This window comes from Saimiri boliviensis, chromosome 5, assembly GCF_048565385.1.
Source record: "Saimiri boliviensis isolate mSaiBol1 chromosome 5, mSaiBol1.pri, whole genome shotgun sequence".
Lineage (NCBI taxonomy): Eukaryota > Metazoa > Chordata > Mammalia > Primates > Cebidae > Saimiri > Saimiri boliviensis.
In genome coordinates, this window is record NC_133453.1 from 71,057,952 (window position 1) to 71,070,549 (window position 12,598).

Sequence of the window (12,598 nt, forward strand, 5' to 3'; positions counted from 1 at the left end):
TCCCTTTGAAATCTGGCACAAGACAAGGATGCCCTCTCTCACTACTCCTATTCAATATAGTATTAGGGGTTCTAGCCAGAGCAATCAGGTAAGAAAAAGAAATAAAGGGCATTCAATTAGGAAAGGAGGAAGTCAAATTGTCTCTATTTGCAGACAACATGATTGTATATTTAGAAGATCCCATCTTCTCAGCTCCAAAGCTCCTTAAACTGCTAAGCAACTTTAGCAAAGTCTCAGGATACAAAAATCAATGTGTAGAAATCACAAGCATTTCTATACATCAATAACAGACAGAGAGCCAAATCAAGAATGAACTGCCATTCACAATTGCTACAAAGAGAATAAAATATCTAGGAATACAACTAACAAAGAATGTAAAGGACCCTTCAAGGAGAACTACAAACCACTGCTCAGTGAAATCAGAGAGGACACAAACAGATGGATAAACATTCCATGCTAATGGTTAAAAAGAATCAGTATCATGAAAATGGCCATACTGCCCAAAGTAATTTATAGATTCAATGCTATCCCCATTAAGCTACCAAGGACCTTCTTCAGAGAACTGGAAAAAACTACCTGAAACTTCATACAGAACCCAAAGTGAGCCTGCATAGCCAAGTCAATTCTAAGCAAAAAGAACAAAGGGCTGGAGGCATCACACTACTGGACTTCAAACTATACTACAAGGCTACAGTAATCAAAACAGCATGGCACTGGTACCAAAACAGAGATATAGACCAATGGAACAGAACAGAGGCCTCAGAATGCCACGTATCTACAACCATCTGACCTTTGACAAACCTGACAAAAACAGCAATGGGGAAAGGATTCCCTGTTTAGTAAATGGTGTTGGGAAAACTGGCTAGCCATGTGCAGAAAACAGAAAGTGGACTCCTTCCTGACGCCTTACACTAAAATGAACTCCACATGGATTAAAGACTTAAATATAAGGCCTAATACCATAAAAACCCTAGAAGAAAGCCTAGGCAAAACCATTCAGGACATAGGCATAGGCAAGGACTTCATGACTGAAACACCGAAAGCACTGGCAACAAAAGCCAAAATAGACAAATGGGATCTAATGAAACTCCAGAGCTTCTGTACAGCAAAAGAAACCATCATTAGAGTGAACTGGCAACCAACAGAATGGGAAAAAAGTTTTGTAATCTACCCATCGGACAAAGGGCTACTACCCAAAGAATTATTTTACGTAGCAGATTTACAAGAAAAAAACAAACAAACCCATTCAAAAGTGGGTGAAGCATATGAACAGAAACGTTTTAAAAGAAGACATATATGAGGCCAACAAGCATATGAAAATATGTTCATCATCACTGGTCATTAGAGAAATGCAAATCAAAACCACATTGAGATACCATCCCACACTAGTTAGAATGGTGATGGTCAAAAAATCTGGAGACAACATGTTGGAGAGGATGTGGACAAATAAGAACACTTTTACACTGTTGGTGGGAGTGTCAGTAAGTTCAACCATTGTGGAAGACAGTGTGGCAAATCCTCAAGGATCTAGAAATAGAAATTCCATTTGACCCAGCAATCCCATTACTGGGTATATACCCAAAGGATTATAAATCATTCTATTATAAAGACACATGCACACGTATGTTCACTGCAGCTCTGTTTACAATAGCAAAGACCTGGAACCAACCCAAATGCCCATCAATGATAGACTAGACAAGGAAAATGTGACACATACACACCATGGAATTCTATGCAGCCATAAAAAATGATGAGTTCGTGTCTTTTGTAGGGACATGGATGAATCTGGAAACCATCATTCTCGGCAAACTGACACAAGAACAGAAAATCAAACACTGCATGTTCTCACTCATAGGCGGGTGTTGAACAATGAGAACACATGGACACAGGGAGGGGGTATGACACACTGGGGTCTGTTGTCAGGGGCTAGTGGAGGAACAGTAGGGGATGGGGAGGTTGGGGAGGGATAACATGGGGAGAAATGTCAGATATAGGTGAGGGAGGATGGAGGCAGCAAACCACCTTGCCATGCAAGTACCTATACAACAGTCCTGGCATGATCTGCACATGTACCCCAGAATCTAAAGTAAAAAAAAAAAATAGAGGAAGTGTTCCTTTTCTCTTCATACCACAGAAGACAGTGGAGTCAGTTGTATCATGTCATAATTGAGGATACCACTATTTATGCTTAGCAAAAAATTAAACTGAATAAAATAACAGCATAAAATAACAAGAGTAAATACAAAATGAATTTAATGCGGGAAAAGCCATCTGCCACTCCTCTTAACTCACTTGAAATAAGGGACATGAATCTTCTGCACCCTTGACCCTTCTCAGTTCTGACTTTGCTTACCTTTCTTAGTGAGACCATGTTGTTGCACACATGGTAAATTTATGAATTTTTACATATCCTCAATTTTTACCACAAAACCAACCTTAGGCTCTATTCCCTGAGTAAGGTTTTGCTCCACATTGTATCCTGTTCTTCCCTCTCTGCTTTTGCTCATGGTGCGACCTTAGGAGGATGTTCTCCCTCCCATTTACTACTTATTCGTTCCTCAAGGCCCAGCTCAAATATCATTTTCTCAGACCATCCTCACTGCCTTGCTCAGAATTCATCAAAACTTCTACTGCAAATTTTCTGCTGCTGTTTACCCCTTCTGGCTGCCTGCTGTGGGTTACAGCTGGCTGCCCAGTGTTAGAACTGGATTGCAAGCTCCTGGAGCAGGGGTATCACATTCGTTTTGTATCCCTGGTGGTTAGCCCTGTGCCTAAGCTTTTAATGATTTACATTTGGTACTTTGAAAAAATATGACATTTTCTTTGTCCAATAACCTATAAAATATCTGTGATGTAAATTCCAAGTTAAAATGTTCCACTTTATGCTTATTTGAAGCCCATCCCTCAGTTAAGCAAATCCCTCTACTATTTGCTTAATTAATTTAAATTCTAATCAGAGGAATGATAAGTAACAATAAGATAGAGTTTTAAATTCTCTGGAGTTCTAAACTTCCATAGTCTTAAGCACTGCTCATCTACAACAGTGTTAAAAAAGTCTTTATGTAACAAGAACAATTTAGATGCATATCAGAAACATAAAGTGACTATTTCGTTTGGTTCCTGATAAGTTGCCATTATTTATCATTTAATAATCACCACCATCTGTCATTTAAAATGTTCGCACCATCCACCAACACTAAATTGCAGCGCGAAGCTAATTCACACCTCTTTCTGTTGGTCACATGTAAGGAGCTCTGTGCCCACAGCTGTAAGCAGAAAGCAACACCTTGACTACCAAGCCCAGCTTCATTTGTCACATAGACTCAAAATTTGAGTCTCTCGCCCTGTATACAAAACAAAACTGTATTTCATTTAAGTGTTTAACTTTTATCCATGAAAATTACAAATATATCCACAAATAGAAAATAGAGTAACAACTGTACCCATTCAATACACACTCCTCAGCAGCTTCAGTAATAAGCAACTCACGGTCAATGTGTCTGCATCTCTACCTCTCTCCCTCTGCCTACCTTGGATTATTTGGAAATGAATCCTTGACACATTATCTAATCTATACATATCTCAAACTCTTAAAAAAACACTCACCATAATGCCATTAATTCATATGCACCTGTTGATGCCATCATGAACCTGCCACAGAAATGGCTGTCACTAAATATTCCCCAATAAAAAGCTCAAAAGCTGTTTATAAACTGTTCATATGTTCAACTATTACAGTGGCGTTTTGAGGACAAAGAAAACTGCTCATTCCCTGAATGCCGCTTCATACTGAGTTCAGTTTTTGAAAATAAGATGCACATTATATGTATTCACAATCAAGACACAGAGCAAAACCCTTTGCACTCAGCCTCCCATTTCAAGCTCAACAGCCACTCTTCCCTTTGGTACCTGCCTAGAGTCCTAAACATGGATAATTTCATGAAGGATTTTACATGTATATCAGAACAAATGGTTTTAGACAATGCAGCCCTTCATTTTATAATTTCACATCACCCCTCATGAATTTCCTATGAATATTGGTTATTAAAGAATTTGAAAGAAGTAGCACTTTTTGAAAAAGCAAATGTCAGGTTTTCAAAAGGTTGCTGCAGAATTTTTTTCCTTACACATTAGAGGACATTTACGTGACAAAGTGTCTTTCTGCAAGCTAATATTGAATTTTCCATTGTTGGTGCCTCAGTCTCTCCTGGGAGGCACTTGATTGAATCAGCCTTGAAAGGTTTTCATTGTATTTTTCCTGAGACCCTCTTATGTGTTACGGACGCAACTGTAGTGAGTACAGCTAATGGAAGATGCTGTCATCCTATTCCTCAGTCTGGTCTCTCTCACAATTGCTTGTGCCTCTTAAGAGGCTGGCATGCTATCAGGAAGAGGTCAAGGTAGACAGAAGCAGCAAGCAATAGCTCTTCACAAGGAATGGATAAAAAGCAGTGGAGAGTAAGATATGGTATGGCTACCATCGATCCCCTCAGCACAAATTCTAGACAAATCTGCCAAAGTACAGAGTCAGATCCACACATTTATCAGATAAGGACCAGACGCAAGAGAGCATAAGGGAATTTCATCATGATCTGTAAGGGCGAGGCCTGTCGTGCGCTGCCTGCCATGTCAGTTCCTACACTCGTGTCAGTTCCATCTGAAAACCTGGAAGGAAAATCACAGCCATCACATCATGCTTCTCTCTGACTAAACATTGCAGCTGGATTATTCTTCACTTTCCCTGTTCTAATTTGAATGGCCATTTTTCAATTTAAGCCTTTTTCCCTCAAAGAATCCTCCTCTACCTCAGTACCCTCATCCAAGGCTGACCTCTGGCCAGGCACAGTGGCTCACCCCTGTAATCAGGAGGCTGAGGCGGGAGGATCCTTGAGGCCAGGAATCCGAGACCAGGCTGGACATCATAGTGAAATCCTCTTGCTACAAAACTTTTTTTTTTTTTTTTTTTTAAATTAGCTGGGTACGGTGAACATGACTGCAGTCCCAGTGCTTGAGAGGCTGAGGCAGGAAGATCACTTAAGCCCAGGAGTTCGAGGCTGCAGTGAGCTCTGACTGCTCCACTGTACTCCACCCTGGGCAACAGAGGAAGACTCTGTCTCTTAAAAAACAAACAAACAAAAGCCCATTGGGTCTGATAAGGTCCTCATTGTGTACATATATGAGCCATCATTTTCAAATGAAATAGACACAGTGCTATATAGTACTTTAAACTTTGAGCTACTTTCATGTGCATTTTTACTTAATACACATAAAAACTCTTTGCCAAGGAAGGCTTTATTACACTGACTTACAGTGATGGTAACAAAAGGAGAAGAGTGCTGATTTGATCAACTTACTAAGAATAAATTAATATCAAAATCAAAACACCACCATGCCTGCTTAATTTTTACAATTTTTGGTAGAGATGGAGTCATGGGGTCTCACATTATTACCCAGGCTAGTCTTGAACTCTTGGCCTCAAGCAATCCTTTTGGCTCAACTTCCCAAAATGCTGGGATGACAGGGGTGAGCCACCTCACCCAGCCGCCTAGAAAAATCAATCTCAATTTCTTTCTTTTTTTTTTTTTGAGACAGGGTCTCCTTCTGTCTTGCAGGCTGGAGTGCAGTGGCACAATCACAATTCACTGCAGCCTCAATCTTTCAGGCTCAATGGATCCTCCTGCCTTAGCCTCCCCCAAGTAGCAGGGACTACAGGTATGTGATGACATGCTTGGCTGATTTTTAAAAACATTTTTAGTAGAAACGGAGTCTCACTATGTTGCCCAGGCTGGTCTTGAACTCCTGAGCTCAAACAATCGTCCTGCCTCCTCAGCCTCCCAAAGTGCTGGGATCATAGGCATGAGCCACTGCGCCTGGCCAAAATACTCCTTAAGTGCTGTTGTTGATAAAATCTCATCAGCATTTCATACTCTGTACTCAGAATTGTGTTTCATGTCCAAGGATCACAGTCACGGAGCCCTGAAACAGTCTGATTATATTTTCACAATCTAAACAACGGAAACAGAATTAGGGTGTCAATCACACCCTCTTATCCCAGAAAAAACTGTTCTTGTATAAATTTTTAGGAAGCAGAAATGACTGAGACAGGTACAGCAATTTACAGGCCTAAATCTACCATTAACCTCAATTGATCAGTTACTTATTAACTTTTGTTTGTTTGTTTGTTTAGCGGGGGTATGGAAGTAGTCTGTTAAAAGTATTACATGGCATGAAATTACATCAGTACTGATAGCTGCAAATGAGCCTGGCACAGAATCAAGAAGTCCTACGCTGACTGAATAATCAAAGTGCCGTACTGTTCAATTGAGGAGGGGCGAGACCTAAGATCAGTCTTGTAAACCTAAAGAACACATATTCAGTGAAGAACTGGTCCACTTGAGAACAATGTATGTGTTTAAATGCTTTAAATCTGTGGTTGGATATTTTCTTTTTAACTCCTGTGATTTAATATTTCTTAAAGATTGTTCTACCTTATGCTCAAGGAGCTGAAACTCTATAGTGTCATTTATCAGGATAGTGATTATGTACAAGTGGGAGAGGTTTTTTTTTTTTTTTTTTTTTTAAATCAACAATAAATGTCTTGCACTGTGAAAATAGCAGCTTGACTCCCACACTCATTTAGTAGCAGAAGGCATGAAATGAATTGGCCTTTTGGAATTATTTCCGAAATGTGCTCCAGATGCATATAGACAGAGCACTAAAAATAAACCTCGTTGCTTTTGTTTTGTCCCATTGCTAAGCAACTTTTAAACCAAAGTGATACAGAATGAGTTCATCATCGCTGTTCTTCAAATTTGTCTGTAAGAAAACCAAGCAATGTATGTTCCCAATATATAGTCTCATTAACCCTGCTGACTACTGATAGATGATTGCCATGCTCTGTGTGTGTGTATGTGTGTGTGTGTGTGTGTGTGTCTTTTGTTCCTGATGGATTCGTTCATCTGAATGGTTCAGTGTTAGCTTCCTATTTATAGTGGCATAAATTACACCAAGGACGCATGCTACTCAGATCTTCCTGAGACATTTTATCACTCAGCTGTGAGGGGCACAGTTAGCTGACAGCCTCCAGTAGCAGTGCCCTCACAATCTGCCCCAGTGTCTGAGCCGAGGCATGTTTTTCCTGGGCATCTCCCAGCCAGTAACTGATGGTCATCTTATTTTCTGCTTCCTTCTATACACTTCAGGCTTTTGAAATGAGTAGTGTATGTCCACTGTCTCTTCTTGGTCATTGCCCACATCTCCTATACTAGAATCCCTTGCATGAATTATTCTATACTTTTTTTTTTTAACTAGAAGGTCACCAACCCCCTTATCATTGACAAAACATAACATCATAAAACTTTTAGAGCTAGCAAGTATCTGAGATTTATTCCAGTTCTCCCATTTTATGGATGAAGAAGAGCACATATACAATTTCACAGTGACTGGTTATTTCATTTGCCTTGATCTGCTCTGCAGTATTTGATACTGCTGACCCCTCCATTTTAGAATAAAATACTGTCAATCTGATTTTTCCCCCTAATTGGTTCAAGCGAAGGCCTGAGAAATTTTCCTGAGGATAAGCTACATTAGGCACGGGAAATGATACCATCACATGTGTCTGTTTCGATCTGAATTCTTGGGCGACACCCTTGTCGCCCTTTACCTACTCCTCCACCATCATCATGTTTCCAGAATTGTCAGAGGCTTTTGTTGTGACTGGAAAAACTCCCTAGAAATGTATTTAGTCTTCCTCCTGTGCTGGAGCTGTGCTGCTTATCTCTTAACTTTATATATACTCTTCTACTGTAAGATATGCATTTGGTTAAATGACGGCTCTAGTAACTGACATACCTTACTGTCAAATTTTTCTCCCCCTTCTCCAATAAAAGTGCATTACTTTTTACTGCCAGCAAGTTTTCAGATGTAGAAGCAATAAGGAGCAGGCAGCAAGTTGTCACTGCATACTGGGAACAGTGTTAACATGGAAGGAAAATTAACTCTCTTTCCTCTTCACTAAGGGGAAAACAGTCTCCATCTGTTCTCAGGTGATTTGGAAATCTACTTAGCTATTTTTCAAGGTTCTCAAGATACTGGTCCAGGGAAGCGTATCCTAATTCTAGTTCTAAATGAAAACATGAGAGTTTTAAGGCCCATTTGTTGTACCAAGACGCTGTAAGCACAAAAAGTGCCAGCAAAATACAGTTTCAATGAAGCTGTTGGGTTTTCATGTAAATGCAATGAAGTTGTTTTGTCTGAAATCTCAAAACATTAAGGCCCCTATTTATGTGGTAAACATATTTAATTTTATTCCTTTTATTGTTTTGTAGCAGTAGGCAAGTGATAGTCTCGCCAAATTTAATTATGAAAGGAAGCCCTGTGAACTCATGGAAGCCACTGGTGTGATACTAAGTTGATATACATAATAATTAGCACAACTCAGTATCACTGTATGTTTTAATTTATACAAATAAGTATAGCTATTTGATATATGTGTGTGTGTGTGTGTGTGTGTGTGTGTGTGTATATATATATATATATCTTTGTATCATACATACACAGCTGAGAACCACTTTATTTCACTTCTTTTTGGGAAAAAAAGTGGGCCAGAAGGTAAAAATAAATAACTACCCTACTTGTGTATGTAGTTATTTTCAGAATAAAGCAACCTTTCATCTTCTTCCCCAAACCTCTGAAGGATGAATAGAGAGCAAGTTGTTTTTTTTTTTTTTTTTTGAGACGGAGTTTCACTCTTGTTACCCAGGCTGGAGTGCAATGGCACGATCTCGGCTCACCGCAACCTCTGCCTCCTGGGTTCAGGCAATTCTCCTACCTCAGCCTCCTGAGTGGCTGGGATTACAGGCACGCGCTACCATGCCCAGCTCATTTTTAGAGCAAGTTTTAAAAAAACGGAGAGAGAGAGAAGCGCAAGTCAGTTATGTCTGGTGTGGGTCACCCAAAGGCCAGTCCCCTACATACTATGCCTGAAAGAGAGTTCAACCCAGACAACAGCCCGGAGTTCAACAGAGTTCAACCTAGGGACCGCATGTGGGGTGAGAAGTAATAGAATGGAAAATCACGTAGAATAGGTGCGCTCAGGAGAAAAGAAAAGTTAAATTAGTATTACTGTGGCATTCAGAATATTTCTCCCTGATTTTGGGAGAAAAAACTAAAAAGGGTTACACTATATTCAACTAAATTAAGTAAATAAGCTACCAGTCTCAGGAGAGCCATTTGTGAAGGTGAATTCCAAATTAATTAAGAAGCTGAAGAAATCACAGAGATGATCTGCAAGATGCACCAGTGCCAGGTCTAAGGGACTGAGCACATAAAGGGAGGATGAGATGTGGGCCTAACCCCGTTAGAACTCACGCTTGAGTGGAGAAACGTGACAAGGAAAGGAATGATTACCAAACAACACCATTAAAACAGCGCTTCAGGATAATGCCATGTGACTGCTACTGAGACTAGAAAACTTAACATCTACTTACATTTTTTCATGGGAAGGGGGAGACACAATTTGTGATAAATGTAATCCTATGGCTAGGAAGGGGGTCAAGTTCCATGAATAATTCATTACTTAGAGAGTCAAGTTCTGTTTCTTCCCTACCTCTTCAAGCAGCTCTAACCTATTTTGTGAAGAAACTGACTTATTTCTCCGATATATTGTAGGCTTAATGCATAGAAAAGGGCTCTGACTATTTTTTAATGACGTGCTGACTTGGCAGATTGTGCTCCTCGCATGATGTAGTGTTCTGGGAAAGGGAAGGAATTTAAGGAGCTTGTCCAAAAGAAAAATTCCTCCAATGCGTCACATATCTTCTGCATTCACTGAAAAGGGCGTGGTCAAATGATACTTGATCACCTTAAAGTATTCATTGCTGTATGATGATGTTTGCCCTTTGGTAGCATACAAAAGATAAAATACCCTTATATTTCCATGGGATAAAAACTAGGAAAATTTGGTGTACTAAAATCTTGATTAATGGAAATACTCTGGTTACCTTAGTGGTAACTAGAAGTTTTTCCTAATTTTGTTTTGTTCATTTATTATTAGTCAAAAGGTATAATAAAGTCAATGAAAAATATTGTATTATTATTTGATGGTTCACACTCCTGTGCTGCTTCAGGTTAACATCAGTTATGACTGCAGAGCATGACAGAAATAGAAGGTGGGAGACTCATTTGGAACAGAAGTGACTCAAGGCACTCTCTGGACATTATATTGGGAAACAATCCCAAATATTTCCCTATTTAATTAGCATACACTGCTGGGTAGTAGAATTACAGCTAATAGACAATTCCATTTTATTAGATACATTTTTGCTATATTTATATTTCAATTATGAAGACCATCTAAAAATATTAAGGAATTAAAACAGTACTTCTCTATCTCTCAGAACTTAAAAACATTTGGAATTGTTTCAGTCTGGTCATTCTTATATGCAATGTATGCAGAATCGTTTCTTTGAACTTGTCTCCAATGGCCTTTTTGAACAATTTTAATAAATATTTTCATAAGTCCTGGATTCTACATTTCTTCATAACGATTCTTCATTTATTCATATATGCTGACTATATAACACAAAGATCACAACACAATGTATTAGTTGCCAAACAAATCAAATGTTTATTTGGCAACAACTCTAATGCATGGCTTCAGACTACATAGAACACAAAACAATCTAAGATACAACTGTTTGTGAAAATTATATGTGGATTTATATGTTGCCCATTCAAAAAAGGAGTTAAGACAGTTATATTGGGTGGCTGCAATTTGCCCTGAGAGACATGGAGTTTGTTAGGAATTTGAGGCTGGGCACCTAACTGACAACATAGTAAGACTGATGAGAAATCCCCAAGGTTGGTTAGGGATGACTCATCAGGTCCCTCAGACAGAATTTAAAGTCGTTATGCCACAACACTTCCTTGGATGACTGCATGGAAGGGGCAAGATAATTTCCCACCCTCTGCTATTTCTCCTCTGCCCTTCCCTTCCCATGCTGCCCTCTCTTTTTGTCTCACTCAGGAGCCAACATAGAGCACACAATCATCAAAGCCTCAGACCAGGCTGCTGGTCACAGCTAGTCAAGAGGTTGCGTTTTAGTATACCTACTTGTTTTGTGATTTTCTTTAAATACATTTGATGCTTGTATTTCCAATTCGTTGAAAATCCACTTAATAAACTGAGCATTTCTGTTTTATGACCAGTTGTAGATAAAGGCAGTACTTATTAAACTTATTAAAGGCAGTACTGTTTCTGTCAATCTATCTGATCAAAACAATTCAGTGGCTGGGATGCTCCTGCTTTGGAAGGCTACTGAGTCACTGCTGTCTTTGCTTCTTCGACTGGACTGATTCCATATCATAAGGAAAGGTGCACGTGGGCTGCAAAGTTTCAGTCGTGATTGTGCCAAACTGCAGGGGACACTCTAAAATTTCATTCTCCGTTTAACAAATATTTATTGATTTTTTTTTTTTTTTTTTAGTGCTAGCTCTTCCTGGGCACATAACCTAATCAATATCTACATCCCCAACACCCATACTGTGCCTGATGCACAGCAGGCTCACAGCAAAGTGCGATAAACAGATCGATAAGAAGAAATGATTCTTTGTCTGAGGAATTTGTGTTTTGTCTCTTGTCTGGGAAACGACACAAATACATCAAAAATTAAATGATAATATATGATAACACATAGCCTCACAAGAAACAGAAGGATCCTACAATGCCAGTGATCCTGTGGTTCCGTCTCCTTGGCAACACTGCCATCAGAGGCATGGAAGAGGTTCTGCCAATGAAAGGACACAGCCAGGGTGGTCTCCTCTGATAGCACCATAGAGCCCTGCAGTCCGGGATTTTTCAGGGAAGGTTTCTGGGATGGTTCTGGTTCTGGTCCACACAGGGAAGAAGGCAAAGGGCAGGCACGTGGCAGTCTGAGAATGAGCTTAGGACAGCTGAGAAGGAGCTCAGCATGGATGGGAGTGGAAAAGTTGGCAGGAGAGACCCAAGGTGGTGATGGCCAGTGAGGATGGAGAGCACTAGCCTGGTATCTAACTGTGCTGTAGAACAGCCTAAGCAAATAGAAACTTAGTTGATGATGGTTCTTCATCTGCTTTAGGATTTTCAATAAAGCAGCAGTTCTCTCATGCAAGTGAGATCCCTGGTCAAATATATAATTTCCAAATCTCTGGTCCTAGCATGAGACTTTATTATGATACTCAGACATTTTAAAAACAGATGAAATAGTCATACTGAATTTTCTCCCTAGATGGTAGATAAACACATCTTGTAATACTTTGAGAAAACAATCTTTTTATTTTTTTCTCTTCCCCCAGCAAAGGCTTCTCTGCAGGGATTGGGAAGAAACATGTAAGACATTAATTCTGTGTAAAGAGCGTTACTAGGACAATGCATTTTTTTGTTGACTCAAGTCACAAAAGGAAAAAGCCTACTTAAATTGAGAGCATATTCTGTTCTCCCTTCCCAATATTAAGAGTGATTGCCTGAGGGCAGGAGAGTTCGAGTCCAGCCTGGCCAACTGGTGAAACCCTGTCTCTACTAAATACACAAAAATTAGCTGGGTGTGGTGGTGCGCACCTG

The 12,598-nt window shown here is 39.6% G+C and overlaps 1 protein-coding gene and 1 long non-coding RNA gene across 3 annotated transcripts in view; one reads left to right on the forward strand and one right to left on the reverse strand.

Moving 5' to 3' along the window:
* LOC141584595 (uncharacterized) overlaps positions 1 to 12,598 on the forward strand; it is a 74,316-nt gene that overhangs the window by 56,569 nt on the left and 5,149 nt on the right. The gene's annotated exons all lie outside the window — the stretch shown is intronic.
* The window catches only part of CERS6 (ceramide synthase 6), a 340,615-nt gene that overhangs the window by 38,270 nt on the left and 289,747 nt on the right, over positions 1 to 12,598 (reverse strand). The window lies entirely within an intron of this gene.